Below are 18,133 nucleotides of genomic sequence, written 5' to 3' on the forward strand. Positions count from 1 at the left end.
CTCATTTTTTAATCATGTAGATCAACACAGGAGAGCAGATGTACGCATGAAAAAAAATTGAGATGCTTGTTTGCTAAAGTAGCCTTTCCAAGAAAGACTGGTTTTGTACAATCCCAGTGCTTCAGGAGACTTGCAGGCTGCAATGTTTAGATGAATTGGTTGTTGTGTTGGCAGTTTTGTGTGTGTATTGAGCACTGCAGTTCTGGTGAGGACAAGGTTTCACAGCACACAACAGTCACCTTTGGGTTCATTGAGTTGGGGATCTTTTAGCTTTGCAAACTACAGCTGTGTCCATGAGCAGATGGGGCTCAGATTCAGCCATTTTCAGATCAAATTTTGCACTATGCCCCAATGTGGATGTCTCTACCAATATGACCCAGGTGTTAAAGTTGTAGCAGAAGGTGCCTGGATGAGCAGGATTGCCTGAATATTTACTGTATGGCTGTAAGTAACTTAGAATTTACAAGGGGGTGCAGTGCCCATATGGTGCAGACCTGCCAAAGCTGTTGGTTTAAAAGTCTGCAATAGCCCTAAGGTAGCTGAGGTGAGTGGAACTGGTTTAGAAGGGTGAACATGAAATGGCAGCTTGACAAAGAAATGCATTGCCTGCTATTTTTCTCCTCTTCTCTGTGAAGTCAAAGCATTGATCAATTTTTAGTTTGAACTAAAATAAATTTCAGGTTGTTTAATCAAAATTGATTCTTAGCCTTCTCAGTGGCATCTTCAATTTGCAAGAATTTCCACTTTCTTCATTGTGTTTGTGAGACCACATGATAAAAAGATATATAATCTTGCTGGTTTACTACTGTGCTTTTTAAAGCTTGGGATATTTAAACCAGTCAAAGAGCAGCAGATGTAATTTGATGAATAATTTGTTTGACAAGCAGTGGCAAAGTTCCTCAGATGATTCATACTCTGATTGTCTCACCTAAAGCTTTGTAGTTGCTTTGCTTTCACTGCTGTGTCCTCGTTTGTCTCTTTGCAATATTTTCTGCTGAAAGAGATGCAAATCTCTTTTCCCAGTCCTTTTCATCTTTTTCTCTGTGTGGATAGGAAACAGTGGAACACCCTAATCCAAGCATTTTGAGCCTGTGGTGGGTAAGGCTTTTACAGGATGCACTCAGAGCCCACTCACCTGAGCACAGAAGGGGAACAGGAGATGCAGTGGTGCATTTTTTAGAACAAATGTCTCTCATAATCTGGTGAAGCATCCAGGAGCAAATTTATCCTAATCCTAAAATTAGCCAGTTTTCTCCCACTGCAGTTTTAGAATCTTATTGCATACATGATTAAATATTTAATTTTCAGCCTAAAGGAAGTAATTTTGGAAGTAGACTTCTCAGTTCTCAGCCTCTGAATTTTTATTAAAATTTTATTTTCTTTTTATTTATGAAGTGTCACAAAGCATCAGAAGGAGAGAGGTCTTCTCAACAAGGGACAGGTAGTGACTGTTTTTCATAAAATGGGATTTCCACTTGTATCATCTGTGTTGCTATTGTTTTAGGGCCTTTATGCCTATTCATGGAGGAAACTGTTAAGACAGTTTAGTCTTTATCCTCTTTCTTGGAGACTGATGCTTTTGATTTGTTTTTTGTTGATTTTTAATGGGAATGTGTGGTGACTCTGTGGTCAGGTCACACTATATCCACACAGGAAAAAAGCCTGTGTGGTCATAAACCCTCCCAGTTTTGTAATTGTAATGAAGGCTTGTATGTCAGTTCTAATTGCCTCAAGTGAACCATTTCCTGGCCATGCTGATAACACATCCTATGGCAATAACCACATCTCAGCTATGGTAGAATACTTGTTGAATTGTCATAGTGGCTATAAAGAAAAAGAGAATGAAGCACCCACAACTGCAGAAAATGGTACATTTTCTTCATTCTTTTATTTCATTGTATTTGTCCAGATGAGAAACTAGAAATAGATTCCAATTGGGTCTATTAATAAATAGATCTTTAATTAGCATGTTTTCCCACTTTTCCCAAGTTCACAATTTGTCCTGAGGCAGTGAAAGCTGACATAAATCTAGCTCAACTTCCTTTATTTACCAGAATAACATTTGGGATGAACTCATTCCTGAACTGGATTTGCAATAAACCACTGGGGAAATGCTATTTTTTTCATCTCTGCATGTTTTTTTTTGTGAGTAGCCTGTTGCATTTTGACATTTTTAGGGTAAGAATGGGGTCCTGGTTCATCTCCTGTTCATTATTCATTTGTACCCCGAACAAATACTTGAGTAGCTGCTGCTTGCCATGAGCCATCGCGCTGCTGAAGCTGCCAGAGACCGCAGCAAGCACAACAAAAGGTCACGAGCACCCCAGGATTTTTGGCACTGCTGCAGCAATCCTTCCTTACAATTGCTTAAGCCAGCAACAATTACGGCGCAATCAGCGCCTTCCCCAGCCCGGTACCGCCATCATTAGCGACTTTCTGCTGTGTGGGGCTGCTCCAGCCCAGGGGGGATGGAATCCCGTCTGAGCTGCTCCTTCGGCTGATGCAGGCGGCAGCTGCACTCTGTGGCTGTCCTGGAAGGTGTGACAGGCCGGGGACGGGCAGCCCCGGCTGTCCTGGAAGGTGTGACAGGCCGGGGACGGGCAGCCCCGGCTGTCCTGGAAGGTGTGACAGGCCGGGGACGGGCAGCCCCGGCTGTCCTGGAAGGTGTGACAGGCCGGGGACGGGCAGCCCCGGCTGTCCTGGAAGGTGTGACAGGCCGGGGACGGGCAGCCCCGGCCGGCGCTGCTGCCATCGCGTGCGACGGTGGAGCGGCGCCTGCACGGCGAGGAGCGCTCGGCACGGCAGGGCTGTGTCACACGCTGGCCTTGCAGAGGTCACCTGTAACAGCACCGAGCTGTTCGAGAGGATGGTCCCTCCTTCACGCTCGGTCAAGTTTCATCTGGCGCTGGGATGCTCGGGAAATGAGGGCACGGAGAGGAGCTTCCTTGTGCCTCGTGAGTGCTGCGGGAGGAACAGGGATGCGCGGTGCCTGCATCTGGAGGGATGCAGTGATAACGCCTCCCTGTGCCTCTGGCACCAAGCAGGAATTGGGTCAAGAGCAGCAGCTTGCTCTTGTGATGTTTGTCAGCGTGATGGAGAGCTGGCTGCTTGCTGCAGGTTTCTTGCAAGATTCTGTAAAGTTTGGGTGCCATCAAAGAGACTTCAGGTCCAACCCAGTAGGACGATTTCCAGGTACCAATAGTACCTCCCATGTGGAAGATTTTTACACATACTGATAAATTACTTTCAGAGTCCTTGGTTAAATAGGCTATAGAGCAACACCTTCACGAAAAGAGGCTATGTTATAAAATGTCAAGTTTGAATTAATTTCCCAAGCATTTTAAAACATTTCAAAATTAAATATTTTAAATTTCTGGTCATGTTCATTCACTTACTGGGGTGTTTTAGTTATTTTCTCTCCCAGACAACTCAAAAATAATGACTCCTTTTAAAGGCACTGTGATTGGCAGGACTATTCCTAAAGTATTATGTGGTAGGTAATTTCCACCCATATTCTCTTTTCAGACTTGGGATTGATAGGATAGGTGCCAAGCTGTCACATTATAGCCTTTGGTAATTAAAATATAGGATGGCATTAATATTGGTTCTGGATAATTACTTGTTTTTTGAGCAAAGCTTTGACAGACAATATTATGGAAGGTCTCCAGAAATTTGATTTTAAAAGCTCCTCTCCTGCCACAGAAAACAAAGATTATATTTTGCAGGTAGGGCTATTTGGAGACCAGTTGGTACCATTTAATGTAGGAGATGGTTGAATGATTTGTGGAAAATAAGGTTATCTGACAAATTCAGCCCATATTTCAGTTAATAAATAATTCATAAGCTAGTCGTGGCTTCCACAATGCATTCATTATTCATAAGGGCTCACTGAATAATTTGTGCAAACAAATTTCAGCCTATAGAGTACCCGTGAGTTGTTTTGTGCTTGTTATTCTTTGTGTGTGAGCGTGGTGTTTGGTTTTATTTTCATACTATACAAAACTTTTAAGTTGGATGGTAGTAGATAACATTGAGTTGTTCCCAAAGCAAATGGAATCCTTTCCTGTGTGAGACAAAAAATATTTGATATGCTTTGCCAGTGCTGATTTTTACACAAAAGCATTGTTGGGGCTGGAGCTGTTTACATCTTCAAGCAGAAGGCCACAGAGAGATGGTTCAGTTGGGCTTAAAACTGAAAGTCCAAACACCAAGTGTTGTCTGGTTCTGCACGGGTTTTCTTGGAAAATGTTTTTCTTCCTAACTCTGTCTTTTCTTCCTCCTGTTTGTGATTTTTGTTTGCTTGCTTTTTTATTTTCTCCCTGCAACAGAATTTTTGCATGTGCTTCTTTGCTGCTTTCCTTTTTGTGAAAATTGCAAATCTGATTTGCAGGAGAGGTGGATATTGAGGAAGGGAGAAAGGGTGAGGAGTAGGAGATGCAAGCAGTAAAAAAGATCTGAAAATTATATATATGTTTCAAAAGTCTCCAGCAAGAGGACTTGAACTGATGTAAATAAATTCTCAGCTCCTCATAAGTCAGACAAGAGCTTAAAGGGGGATATCCTGTTGTCCAGAGGAAGAAGGCTGGAGAGACTCATTTGAACTTTGGAGGACAAAAAGTTACCAAAGTCGGGCTTTGGAGAGAACAATTTTCTTTTCTCTCTGCTGTTAGAAAATGAAACCTGAACCAAGTCACTAAGCCTGTTTTCCTTTGCTTCCCCCCTTGCTTTGCCTGCTTCTTATCTCCAGACTATGAGCTCCTAGCAGGAGTGACCGTGTCTCATTGTGGTTGTGCCATGATGGGGCCATGGAGGTGGGTGAGGGATGCTGGGGCAGCAGCACTGGAGTGTCCTGCCTGCAGACCTTCCCTCAGCCTCCTTGGGAGCAGTGGGGTGTATCCTCTGCACCTCCTGATGAGGCTGCTTGCTTCTATTCTTCATCACCTTAAGCTGAAAGCTGCTGGGTCAGAGGTTGCTGATCCTTTTAGGAGTCTCAGACTGATTTTCAATTTTTAATAATGGAAAAATCTCTATGTATAAAATGAAGGTAGCATTCCTTAATTGCAGATTCTCAGACAGGCTAAAGTTCAGAAGCCATATAATTTTATTACCTGTAGGGAAACAACAGGAACCAAGTTTTCAGTTTTCATTAGAGACAGAGAGATGAGCTATGAAAAGAGTTAATAAGGTACTCCTTAAGCAGCTGTGGAGATGTAAATTTTGATGCAAAAGGCCTTTTTGTCAGTGGCTTGGGTTGACAGCTTGTTAATTCTAGTGTGATTCAAAGTGGTTTGTTTGGAGGGGCAGTAGAATATGGTTTAAAACTGCTACTTACATCTGCATGTTTAATGTCCCAGGTCTTTGGTTGTTGTTGGGATCAGATGTCTTTTGCACCAGACATCTGGAGTGATAAGCCAACTCCACTTTTTGTGTATGCACAAAGGTAAATGTGGTGGAGTCCCAGAATTACTAATGTGCATCTTGATGAGAAAAACACACACATCCTAATTATTCCTGTTTGGAAAACAATAAATAATAATGTTGTCTGATATTTGTACAACTGCACCATCCAGAAGCTCTGAGGAAGATTAAACCAACCTTGTGCTTCACACTTGAATGCCATTTCTGAAGGCCTGGGTATTGAGTGCAGCTGCAGAGAAAATATGAGGAACAGACTGTTTGAGCTTTTGTTTGGTTGCTAGAATTAAGCTGAAGATCACACATGAGATATGTGATGTTCAAGCTGCAATCCCCAGGCAGGGTCTGTTTCTGGGTGGATTTTTGGTGTTGGGAGGAGAGTCTGGATGATTTGGTCAGCGGGTCTGGATGCCTCTGACCTGCTAGGATGAGAGCTGGAGACTCAGCTATCAAGTAAAGCTGTAATTTTGGGATGAAAATCCCTACTTGTTATCAGACACAAGCTGGTGACCTCTTACCATCATTGCATCAGACAGCAATTGTTGTAGTACAAACAGTTCCCTCATTTACACCCACTGGTTCTTCCCTGGGAAGGAGAGTAGAACTGAGTGTCCTCGCTGCCATCATTGGATGTTGGCCCAGTTTCTAAATTAAAAGCATATTCCATATGTGAGTTTAGGCACTGAACCTTGATGTTTGGCCTACAGTCATAACTCTCTGGATCCAGACAGCTCTCAAGAATTTGGAAAAATTGAACTGAAGCTCTAATTCTGGATTCAATTTTCACTGCCTGTTACATGCTTTGCCTGTCTCTCAGCCACAGAAATAAAGCTGTGTTTTCCAAATAGAAGGTAACCAGTTGTTCTGCTGGAATGGAATGAGATAGTTCCAAAAGCAAACCTTCCAAGGTAGGAACAGAGCACACTTGTCTGTGTATGTTTACAGAGAAGAAATTTCTGTTGTACCTCCAAATAAAAGAGTTGTTTTTAACCCAAACTGTAACATGAGCCCAACTGAAAGGCTTTTTGTCTGAAAGGAAAAGCAAATGTCTGTATTGAACAGCTGATCTTTGACAAGCCCTCAGTTCACCTTTAATACTTTAATATGTACCAGTAATAATGATTACAGTTGAAGAGATGCCATTAAGCCATATGTCCTTTTATTGGTCTCTAGGGAGTATTTGCAAGTACACAGAGAGAGAAGTGGAAGTTATTGCTATGATAATCAAACCATGTGTGTCATATGCCATATGGAAATTATATATTATTTAATAAAAAAGCTTATTTTAGATTAAGCAACAGTTAATTTTAAAATATGTATGGGCTTACCTGTATATCATACATCTGGTATGTAAGATTAAATAAATATATGTGTCATGGAGAGGGCCAAAATTCTCTAAGAAATAGCAGGAGATTATGTGATCAGATCTGGAGCCCTCAAAAAGGGAACCAGTTTATATGTCTTCTCACACACTATGCTTAAATTACCATACTTCCCCTCTCCCTCTGCTTTAATGGGTACTAATCAACTGTGTAATTTAACTGGCAACACTTTCATTGCCTAGGTTATCAGTCTGTCTTTTTTTATTAAAGTCTGCTGTCCTTATGTCTAAAAAATTATGAGTTTTTGAACAGAGAAATTCACAGCTGGACACTTCTGATCCCTCAGTAAATAACAGAGAATGGAAATAATTTTATTTTGTCTTTGTTTTCTTGGTATAGATTTTCTCTTTGCTAAAGTTTTATTTTAGATTTTATAGTCTACCTACTAAGAGTACCCATTTATAAAGGATGGTGGTGGAAGGAGAAACTTTCATTGTAGTGTGCCTTCCCTGTTCAATAATCTAAAATCTAAAATTATTAATCTAAAATCTATCCCTTTTTATTTTGCCAGATTTGATCAGTTCAAGGCACTTACAGAATTTTCCCTCTTGATTACTCCTACTCTTTTGGTAGCTGAAAATAGAATATTTCTGCAGGTAGCGCAAAGGTATCCTTGCCTATTCCTGACCAGAATATCCTCCTTGAAACAAGAAATCCCTCAAAAAAGGACTTCAGACCTAATCCTGGATAGAGATGAATCGCTCTGTGGCTTAAATCCAGATTTTAATTGTGTATAAGCTGAATAAAGTAGGAATTGGTTAATTGATACCGACCTAAAGAACTGCAGAAAACAACCCATGGCTCACTCCTGCTGCATCCAGTTGATGGAAAGATTCTCACCCACACAAATAGAAACAGAATCGAGCTCCAAATAGCTCCACTATTTTAGCACCTGTTTGGGTTTTGTGATCTTCCTTCTCTTTCTTTTCTCTCCTCCTGACAACCTACCTGTCAGGAAACTAACCTGCTATTTAATCTAATGATGTGTTTACATTTATTAATCAATTTGAATATATATTTTCCTTAGTGTGACTTTCTTCCTCCTTGTCTCCTCCCCCACATCCAAGCTGGCATCATTCAAAGTGATAAGTATCTTCCTTCCTTTTGCACTTGAGAAAGTGGCACAGAAGTTAAAGCACTTCAAAGAGATTGTTATCTCTCCATAGCTATTGTATAATTAAACACCAGGCTCCCCATACCGATGTACATTCTCCTTGATCTCTAAGTAGGAAAACAAAAGGAAGAGGCATCTCCTGCGTTTGTCTCCTCCAACAGATGAGCATTAGCTTTTCACATTTCTGCTGTAAACTGACTTGCTTTGTTGGAAAGAAGCTGAACTAAGGCAAAAAGCTTTTCATGCTGCTACAGAAAGCTAACAGTATAATCTATCTACCAATTGATTAAATTGTGAGGATGTATGATTAATTATAGCTTGGTCAAATGTGACCTTTTAAATATAGGACAGGATGTGTGCAGTGACTTGCAAGATTTAAAGTGGAGTTTTGAGCTGTGACAAGGGGATGCTTTGCTTGTCTGTTTTGCTCAGCATGTCTCAAATAGGTTTTAGCTGTAGCAAATTAGGTAGAGCTAGATGAAATGAAAGCCACCTCTGGCTGAATTATCCAACTTAAAACAGCTTTAGTATACTATTTTTAGATTTAAATATTCTGGTTTCATGGTGGGAGATGCCAAAGTTAATCTACTTATGAAAATTCAGATTTCTGAAGTTTCCACATGGGGTCTGTTCAAGAAAATAAATTTTCTGCTTTTATGTTTTAAACAAATTTGATTTTGGATTTTTAATTTAGCTAGAGGAAGCAAATTGCTATCCAGGACCACATTTTGCTATGGTAGGTGAATCCTTACTGAGTTAAATTTTTGAGCGTGTAAACTCAGATTGTGCCACCAGCTTTGATGAAGTGACAGGATTTCTGCCATCAGCCAAGGAATTTCTTCTCTGGAATCAGTCAGTGCAAGTGGTAGGTGAGGGGAAAGGATGACATGGCACCTAGACACTCCTTATTTTCAGCTATTTCTGCAAAAAGTAAAAAAAAAAAGCCTGATCAAAGGTGTTCAAAAATATCTCTCCTATTATTGAAATGACAGCAGACTGTACAGAACTGCAGCAGGCAGCTCAGCATTTTGCTTGGGTTCAGACTCACTGCAGCAGGGTCTAATGAATGCATCTGCTAAAAGCTCGTTAATGTTTGAGCTCTAATTCATTGTTATATATAACATAGCCATAACTATTAGTGCTGCTGATCTACAGCAGGGGGCTGAACGTGCAAAGAGCTTTTCCTCCAGTCTGGAACTAAATGTTGCTGGCCTGGCTGCAATCCCAGCTGGCTGGTTAAAGAAACCTGTCAAGGGATCACAGGAATATAGACATCAGTGATGCATTTGGAATTAAAGCTTGCTCTGAGCTCTTGATTCTTTTATTCTCCTTAAAGATTTCCAGCACAGTGCAGTGTGGATAACTCTTTGTAGCACAAAGAACCTGTCCAAGCAAGTGTCTGAAGTATGGTTTCAGATGGGTTTTCTCTAAGGAAAATATTTGTCTTTAAATCTTTTTAGCTCTAATTAAGCCTGCATACCTACATTTCATGTCTGTGTGAGCTGTAATTGCTAACATTTGCACAGAGGAGCACATGAGGAGCTGCCATGGCTGCTTTGTAAAATGCAAGCAAGCAGAATCCAGCAGCCAGGACCAGTCAGTTTTAACAACTGACTGGATCTTGCAAAAAAAGGATGGAGCTCTGCAGTGTTTGGAGCCTGCTCAAAATAAATGTGCCTTTGCTTCAGAGCTGGGGATTGGAAGCTCTTCTTCCCTTCAGGGATTAAGCTGCTTTGTGCAGCACTGCCAGGGGAAGCTTGGGGAAGGGCTCTGCTTGGGGGAGAAATGCATCTCACAAGGCTGAGATGCCTTCACTTCCCTCCTAATCCATGATGGAGTTACCAAAACACAAGCCTGGGCTAGCAGCTTAGATAACAGCTACAGAAATAAGTCAGGGGAAGGAGAAGTAGTTTAGCTGGGGGATAGAGCAGAACCAATTCATGTCTTGGCTCCAGTCCTGCTGTGCCCTGGTCCTGCCTGTCCTGCTGGTGCAGCAGGTAGGTGAGGGTGTGGTGGAGCTGTCTTAGCCCCACTTTCCCTATTCCCCTGAGGCAGTAGGAGCTTCTTGCTGATAGGTCCATGGCAGAGGGGATGCACCTTAGCTCAGCTATGCTGTGGATCCAAGCCTGAAGCAGAATGCTTAATTTCTTCGATTTGTGGGTTTGCTTGTTCTGGGTGAATGGATGAAAGGAATCTCTCTGTGGAGCACAGATATGTGGGAGGTATGTGCCTTTCTCTCTCCAGGCAATAGCAACCTTGCTTCTGGAATTGTCTTTTTGGCCTGATTTTTCACCTTGGCTGGCTATCTGTGTAAGTGAAGGCATAGTTTGTGATTGAATTATACTACTGAAATGTTACTGATGTGTTAAACTGGTGTGAAATCAGACTCTGGCTACTCATGTCAGCTCTCTGGGAATAAGGAAGGAACTGAATTGCTTTAATCCAACAGAATCAGCCACTGCATGTAAATCTGGTACCCTTTCTGACACTTCAGCAGGGAGTTTACTGTCCTCAGGTGAGATACCAGGTGAGGTATCTCTACTAGTGAACCAAAACCACAAGTTTATTGCATCAGCTTTTATCTAACAGGGTTAAAATGGAATTTATTCTCTGGGGTTATTACTGTCACTCATTATTAAAGGTCCAATTAATGCTGTTGATTCTTTATTATTTGTTTAGAATCTATTTTTTATTTCCCACTTCATGAATGATAGCAATGTAAAAACACAGGCTTTAATTAATTGAATGACTTTATTTTTCCAGTATATATCAGACCTTCTTTTTCCACATGTGTATCCAAAGGGCCAGAATAAAAGTGACATATGGTAAAAGGAAGCAGAATGTGTAAGCTCAGGTCATTAAAGTGGTAATAATAAAGGCTTCACTAAATGGAAAATACCACCAAGTCTACTCCAAACTGTCTTGATCCATACTCAATTCATTTTTATTGTTTATAGTGTTAATTATTTTGGGGGGGGGGAAGTTTATATCCATTAAATTCATAGCATGGTTGTTAAATTGTAAATAACTAAAACTGCTGAAGCTTTTCCTCTAATAAAATTGTAATTGGCCTTTTAAAGTAACTGCACTAATAAATTTTCCTTTTCCTCCTCCTCATACTTAACAGAGCAGTAATCCTTAGCTGCCATAAGTCAGCATCATTCTTTTAGTCCTGTGAAGTTCTCTAGCCTACATCTGCTGGGAATCTGGCACAAAGCAGGGCTGGGAGCAGGGAAAAGAAACCTCCAAGGTATTCACATGTTGGATTGTTACTCTAGCTGAAGTCAGTGCACTGCAACTTACAGAGGAGCAAAACAAGACATTACAATTGTGTGTACTCATTGAGATGGTTTATACACAGTGATAGAAAGTTGGAGTAAAAAATATGGTTCCATTTTGCAGCAGCTGCTGGTTACCTGTTACACTGGTTTTGTTAGCAAACAGGACCAATGGAAACCACAGTGCCCCTCTCTCCTGAGGATGTATAAGTACCAGAATGCTGCTGCTTGGAGCAACTTCTGATCCACAGTGCCCCTGATGCCAACACTGTAGCTGCAAAAGGGGGCAGCCCCTCCATGACCCATCGCATTTTAGTCCCATGGCTTGAATGTCCAGAACTACACATTTGAATGGCCTGGGCACCTGCTGTGGAAGGACAGGAGCCAAAGGATGAATGCTTTTGTAAAGATGATATGAAGGATTAAGTCAATCTTAGGCAGTGTGTGTGGTGAAGCAAAGAGATGAAGGATGGTCTTCCATATTTTGAATAGCCTGTCCCCTCCTTCATAGCAATCTTACACTATTCTGATGTTTTATTTTTTTTCTCTGTTCCATTTCTGATACCAGCCATGCCTAGAGATCGTTTCTTTCTTAAAATGACCTTAGATGTAGTAACTCTTTTGTGCACGAGTGTGATTTAGGATTCCCTGCCTCCTACTGTCAATATATTTCTGAGGTTTAGCTGTGAAGTGTCTCTCTCTGTGGTTAATGTACTTCCAGGCTGCTTCACCTACAGATTCTGCATTGAATATTAAGGCTTGTACGTGTAACCTTTACAGTTTTGCATGTGTACAGAAGATTTTGGACGTGAAAATATCCATTTCCAAACACAGTGATCCTATTTTGTTGTGTTTCTACCTGAAAATTCCATGTATCTTTGCAGTCTTACAGCAGGTGTGGGGTATTCTGGCAGCAAAATTCCCTGCATGGTAGCATGGCAGAATCCCCAGGGTGGAGCACAGCCCTGGCACTTGACTCTGGTTTTGGGTGCTGGATTGTGCAAGTGCATCACCCTGTTCTCCCACAGGATATGGGGCAGGGCTCTCCCCCATACTGCCAGCAGAACCTCCTCTCCCTGTAAGAGAGTTTTGGGCTAGGCTGCCACCCAAATATGTCACATTATGCCACAGTTGTAGCTGCAGTCTCCCAGCTGTACACAGAGTGCTTGCAGGCGTGGGAGTGTGTGGACACAGTAGAAATTGGCCTTTACATGTCAGGTTGCAAGGAACCTGCTCTGGTGTCTAATTATTCCCAGTCTGCAGGGCAGCTGATTCCCTGTAAATAGCACTTAGTCTAGTCTCAACCTGTTCAAACTGGATGACAATTAACATGTATTTTTTTTTTCCCAAGTATTTCATTTTGACAGCACTATAAACAAAAGCACTTCTATGCATCTTTCTTTGCTGAATTATTTATTTGAATGTAGGTATGAATCATCGTTATTGCAGAACACAGTGCAGTCAGGTCCTAGTACTAAAACATCAGTGCTAATTAGCTGGAAATAAAATTGTCAAAAAAACTTGATTCTAATTAGGGTCTTTTTAATGTTTATACACTGTGGACTTGATCTTCCTCTCAATGGCTGTGTAAATCTGGAATGCTTTCATTTCCTCTGGTATGGTATTCATGCACATAAGATGATAACTTTATGGCACGTTCTAATGGTTATTATATGCTGTTAGCTAAATGAGAAAGCAGTTCAAACTTTAAATTGTTTGATTAAGTAAAATCAGTCCACATGTTTTCTGCTGCATATCTAAAGCATAGAAATATTATCAGCTATTCAATTCCAGAACCATAGATCTGACCATATTCTGAAAAATAACTACATATTCTTACCTTTTTTACATACAAATATGCATGTATAATAAACTGATTCATTTTTATAGCTGGAATTGTTCAGTTTGTAAGGCAAAAGTAGTAGAGCTGATCTGTCCAATAGGAATACCATGTCACAAGTGTTGAAAGTTATCAAGCTTCTCTCAGGTTTGCCCACATAGCTCATTTTGCTGTTATTTTTCTCTTTGAAATCAGCTGTTTTTTCTTAAGTGAAGCTCGGCTACTTCTTGATGTAATTCCTCATTGCTTCCTATCTATTTTCACAATTTTTCTGTTTATCAGAGCACCCAGTCCTGCATTATTGCCTCTGCTTTGTACTTCTGTCCCAAGAGGTTTCTTTTGATGGGCGGGCCCAAAACTTACATTTAACCAGATGTGAAATGAGTTTGGGTTTAGTATTTTATTCTGTTTTCACAATTGAGACAAAGTTTGGATTTGTATCTGAACCTTGCTGAACTTTGAAATAGGTCACATCCAATGAACATCTCATCCTTGATAGGCAGTAGTTTTTGAATCCTGAGCTGACTCTCACTGATTCCCAGTGATCAGCCTGGGACTACTGGGCCATTTCTGCAAATTCCTCAGTCCAGATCTGCATGCTGTAGGCTGTTCTTTGTAAGGTCCATGCCCTCTACTTTATAAATGTAAAGACAGGAAAAAAAGTATATTCTTTTGTTTTTCTGAAATGAAAGTGAATCTAAATCATGAATTCTTTTTGTTAAGAGTTATATTTAAATGCTGTTGTGCCAAACTAACATGGTTGGAGGCTGTTAAGCTACTTATTTTTGCAGCTACTTAAGTAGAAGCTAAAGTAGAAAACAGTTTTTGCAGCAAATAATTGACATGTTGTTTTTCTGCTTTATAAATTGCTTAAGGGGGGCTTATGATTTTATTCATAGATTTATAAATTTGTTATAACTGTTTGGATAATTCTGTGGCTAATCTTTGAGCTGCTAAATAGTTCATAAGCTATTTACTTTTAATTTTGAGATTTTTGATTTAGAATTCAGAGGCTCTCAGTAGGCGGTTTGCTGTGTTCTTGACTAGTTCTGGGTTCTTGCTTTTTCATGGCCTGTAGGATGGGTGTCAGAACCTTTAAGAGTAATTGCAGCAGTATAGAAATAAAAGTGACTTTAGCTTGCTTGATTTAGCAACACAATGTATTGGATGTCTGGTATGACCATCCCAGCTGGAATCTTGCTGTCTGGGAGTATTTTCTAATGTTTAGCCCTGAACCAGGTCTGAACCAATACCAGACCGGGGTGAGTTACCGCTGATATTGATTCAGGGATTTGCTCACTCCAGGATCTCTGAGATCAGAAAAGAATAGAAACTGCTCTCCTGTTTAGCTGAGAATTAAATTAGAGAGGTCTTCTGAAGTGGATCATTTATCTTTCTGCATAGACCCTGAATTAAATGCCAGATTAAACTGTTTCCCTGTGTCAGCATGCCTTGCTGTCCCAAGTTGTGCTTAACAGAGAGGCTTGAGCAGGTTCTGTTGTGCTGCAGCCCCATTAGCACAGTCTGGAGAGGCCATGCAGGGCACTCACAGATGTACAGTGACACACACATTTGTGTTTGATGAAATATGACCCAATAAATGGAGAGATTGCATTTATCACCTGTCTGAGGAGGCTGAGTAGGAAATGGGAGATGCTTAGGAAAGGGCTGTTCAGCATGCTTTAGGTTGTATCTCATTTCATTCCAGGAACTCCAAGTCAGTCAGTTCTGCTGCATTTAAGATGACTGTAATGAGGGATGTAATGTCTCTATGAATTACCTGAAAATCTTTAAAAAGCTCTGTCACTATTCTTTTCCTTGAGATTAAAGATAAATCTTGGGCATTTGTCATCTAGGAATCTACCTAATAACCCGAGGTTATACATCGGTCAGTCAGAGATATTTTATGAAGGACAAGGGAGTTAAAGTGTTTAAAAAATCAGAAATTAGGCACATAATTTCACTGCAGGTTGGTTTGGGGAGACAAAACTAGGAAATTCCTGACAGGAAGCTCCTATTTCATGAGAAGATCCAACTCCTCAAGTAGGTCATCACCTCACCTGTGGGGCTTGATTGCCCAAGGACCTCAGACTGGGCAGGAGGCAAGGCTCAGAGCTGCATTGCTGCACCCCAGAAAGCTGGTGGCAGTTGGCAGTTCACAGATACAGAGGGATTTCCTTCCATCATAAAGCAAAATTCCCATTCTAGGGGGACATTTCTACACCTGAGTAAAAAGGGTAAGGATGCTATCAGCCTTTCCCTTCCCAGCGACAGCCTCATGCACTACTGCACCAGTTTTGCAGGCCCTTTAGTTTCATCACTTTCCCTGCCTTTCCCAGGCTGCACTGAACTCCACTCCCTGACCAGCTCCCCTTCCTTCAGGCCACTTAAACTAGCAAAATAGAGTTGCTCATATGGAACAAGTGCTTTTGTTATTCTGTGAAGATCTGTGCTCTATTTGGCTTGTCTCACTGACATTTCCCCCTGGCCATTTATTTCTTCTGGGGTTTGTATGGTGCAGACTGGCAGGAAAGGGTCTCGATTGTCCAAAAACAAGGTGAGAGCTTGTGGGTTATGTTTGGAGGCTTGAGTGAGTTATTTCACCCATCCTCCTCACCTTCCTGTTGGAGATGGCTAAATGAGATGTATCCCCTTGCTAAATGCTGCAGTGTGCAATCAGGCCTCGTTGATATGCTAGGCTTTACAACAGTTTGCTATAATTTTACAAAGGCAATGGAATGGCTTATTGTGCTGTAATCTATCCTAAAATAACATATCTGGAAATTATTTTCAAATACTTTCAAAAAATATTATGACACTTTGTTGACAAGGTAACTCCATCTAGGAGCAACACAAGAAAAAACTGAAAAGACAGGGATTACTTGACTTTGAAAAAAGAGTAAACATGTTTTATCATGATTCCATGACACTTTTTTGAGCTGAAATTAATGGATAAAAAGTTATTAAGGCCATGGATTTTGATGCTTATTACACTATCCTAAGACCATAAGTTCCAATAATGATGTTAATGCTAAATATGCCATTTTATGTATTGTGCACAAAAGTGCTTTATATAACATCGGGGAAATAGACAGTTGTTTGATGGTTTCTGCTAAGTAATACTTTACATCATGCTTTCACAAGTAGTTTTCTCCTTAGAAAACAAGTAATTTTCTCCTTTTGGTAAGACACAGTTTATCAAGCCTTGATTTTATTTTTAAATTATGCAAATCTATTTTTAAAGCATAGTTATTATCCAAAACCTTACCATCTTGGCCTGGGGAGTATGTGTAGCAAAAGTGATTTGATTTTCAGACTGAGTTGCCTGAACTGTATTTCATACATTATAAGATGCATTAACACATACTAGTAGAAAAAACTTGACCTTGAAAATGCTCTGCTTAAACATATAGAAATCCACAGGCTGAGGTTTTTCACTTAGCATATATGATGGCCAACACAGAATTGGAGAAATTTCTTTGCAACAATTAATTAAATTACCTGAGAGATAACACAGGCATTATTTTAACCTTTCATTTAATACTTCCTTGGGCTTTTTACAGCAGGGTAAACCTGAACTGTGATTTGTGTTTGGATCAATGAAGCACGTCCATAAATAATAAACCTGCTTATTTTCAGTGGTAGTATCTCACTCCTTTCCCATGGTATTACAGTGAAATAGAACCTTCAAGATAATGATAATGCTTTTATTGCTACCACAGAAAATGATGACTTATTTGGCTCTGGCCACCTTGTAAATATCCTAGTGCATAGGAATTGAGCAGAGAAATTTGTAAGACATCTTTATTGTTTATACATATAGTGATATTTCCTATATGTGGTTGCCCAATCTAGCAAGACACAATTTGATCTAAGCACGGATATAAGTTCTCAGGCTCAGCCTAAGAATAAACAAAATGGTAAAACAGAGACTCAAGGGAATGATCACAGACTGAATATTCTGAAGTAGTTCAAACTGGTTTTACTTGCTGTCTGGCTTAAATTTTCAGATCATCTTTCTCTATCAGAATGGCAATTTTAGTTTTGGAGAACTGCTTGTTGCAGATAAGTTTTGTGAGGGAATGGCCGTCGCTACAAAAAAAGTCAGCAGTTTCATGATGTGGTATCTAGAATGCTGGAATTATTTCCAAACAAAGAAATTTTGAATACCATTGTTGTGCCAGCATTGAGACCTGTCACAGACATCTTTTATGAAAAATCCTTTCCTTAGGATTTTTCCTCCTGAGAAACTGACAGGCCTCAGGAGCAACATTTTAACCATGGTTATCTGCTGCTGTAGAGTGCAACAGGTGGATCTTTGATTGGCCCATGTTGGATGTTTCTAATTTAGGGCCAATCACAGTGAGCTGGCTTGGACAAAGAGTCTGAGCCACAAGCCTTTGTTATCATTCTTTCTTTTTCTATTCTTAGCTAGCCTTCTGATTAAATCTCTTCTTCTATTCTTTTAGTATAGTTTTAATGTAATATATAACATAAAATAATAACTCAAGCCTTCTGACACATGGAGTCAGATCCTCATCTCTTCCCTCATCCTAAGACCCCTGTGAACACGGTCACAGAGACCCATGTCAGCAGATCTAAATACAAACTTTGGATTTGTTTGTGAACTTAAGGTTCTGATCAAGTCATGTACTAAGGTGGGCCTGTATCAGAACACAGTGAGTGAGGATATTTGATCCTAGTGTGGGTCAAACATGTTGCACGCTCCTGTACCATTGCTGGGCTTTGTGAAACACAATGCAAAGTCATATCTGAGCGTTACACCTCCCCAAATAGTGTCATTGCCTTGTCACTGCACTTGTGGTCACTCTGAGACACACAGAAGGCAAAAAAGGCTTTATGCCTTTCCTCAGAAGTGGAGTTGGGAGTAGAATAGAAGAAAGTTTGCTCTCTAGAACAGAAAAATTTTATATCCAGTCCAGAGAGAGAACAAATGTCTTCCTATATGGAATACTGCCAGTTTGAATCCTGATGAAAGGATTAGTATCTTTGGACCTGAGCCCTGCAAATGCCTGATTTAATACTATGTCTTTTACAGTTTATCCTGCCAGCTGATGTTTTACCACTGGCACCATGTGTTTAC

At 40.4% G+C, this 18,133-nt stretch overlaps 1 protein-coding gene across 4 annotated transcripts in view; it reads left to right on the forward strand.

Annotated features, from left to right (window-relative positions):
* Positions 1–18,133, forward strand: part of NYAP2 (neuronal tyrosine-phosphorylated phosphoinositide-3-kinase adaptor 2) — a 134,806-nt gene that overhangs the window by 26,298 nt on the left and 90,375 nt on the right. The window contains exon 1 of one of the 4 annotated variants that reach the window (XM_063166824.1): positions 9,992–10,133. The exons of the other annotated variants lie outside the window; for them this stretch is intronic. The gene's annotated coding sequence lies outside the window, so the exon portion shown is untranslated. Of the gene's footprint in view, positions 1–9,991; positions 10,134–18,133 lie in introns of those variants that run through there. 4 annotated transcript variants of the gene reach the window in all.

Source organism: Melospiza melodia, chromosome 12, assembly GCF_035770615.1.
Source record: "Melospiza melodia melodia isolate bMelMel2 chromosome 12, bMelMel2.pri, whole genome shotgun sequence".
NCBI lineage: Eukaryota > Metazoa > Chordata > Aves > Passeriformes > Passerellidae > Melospiza > Melospiza melodia.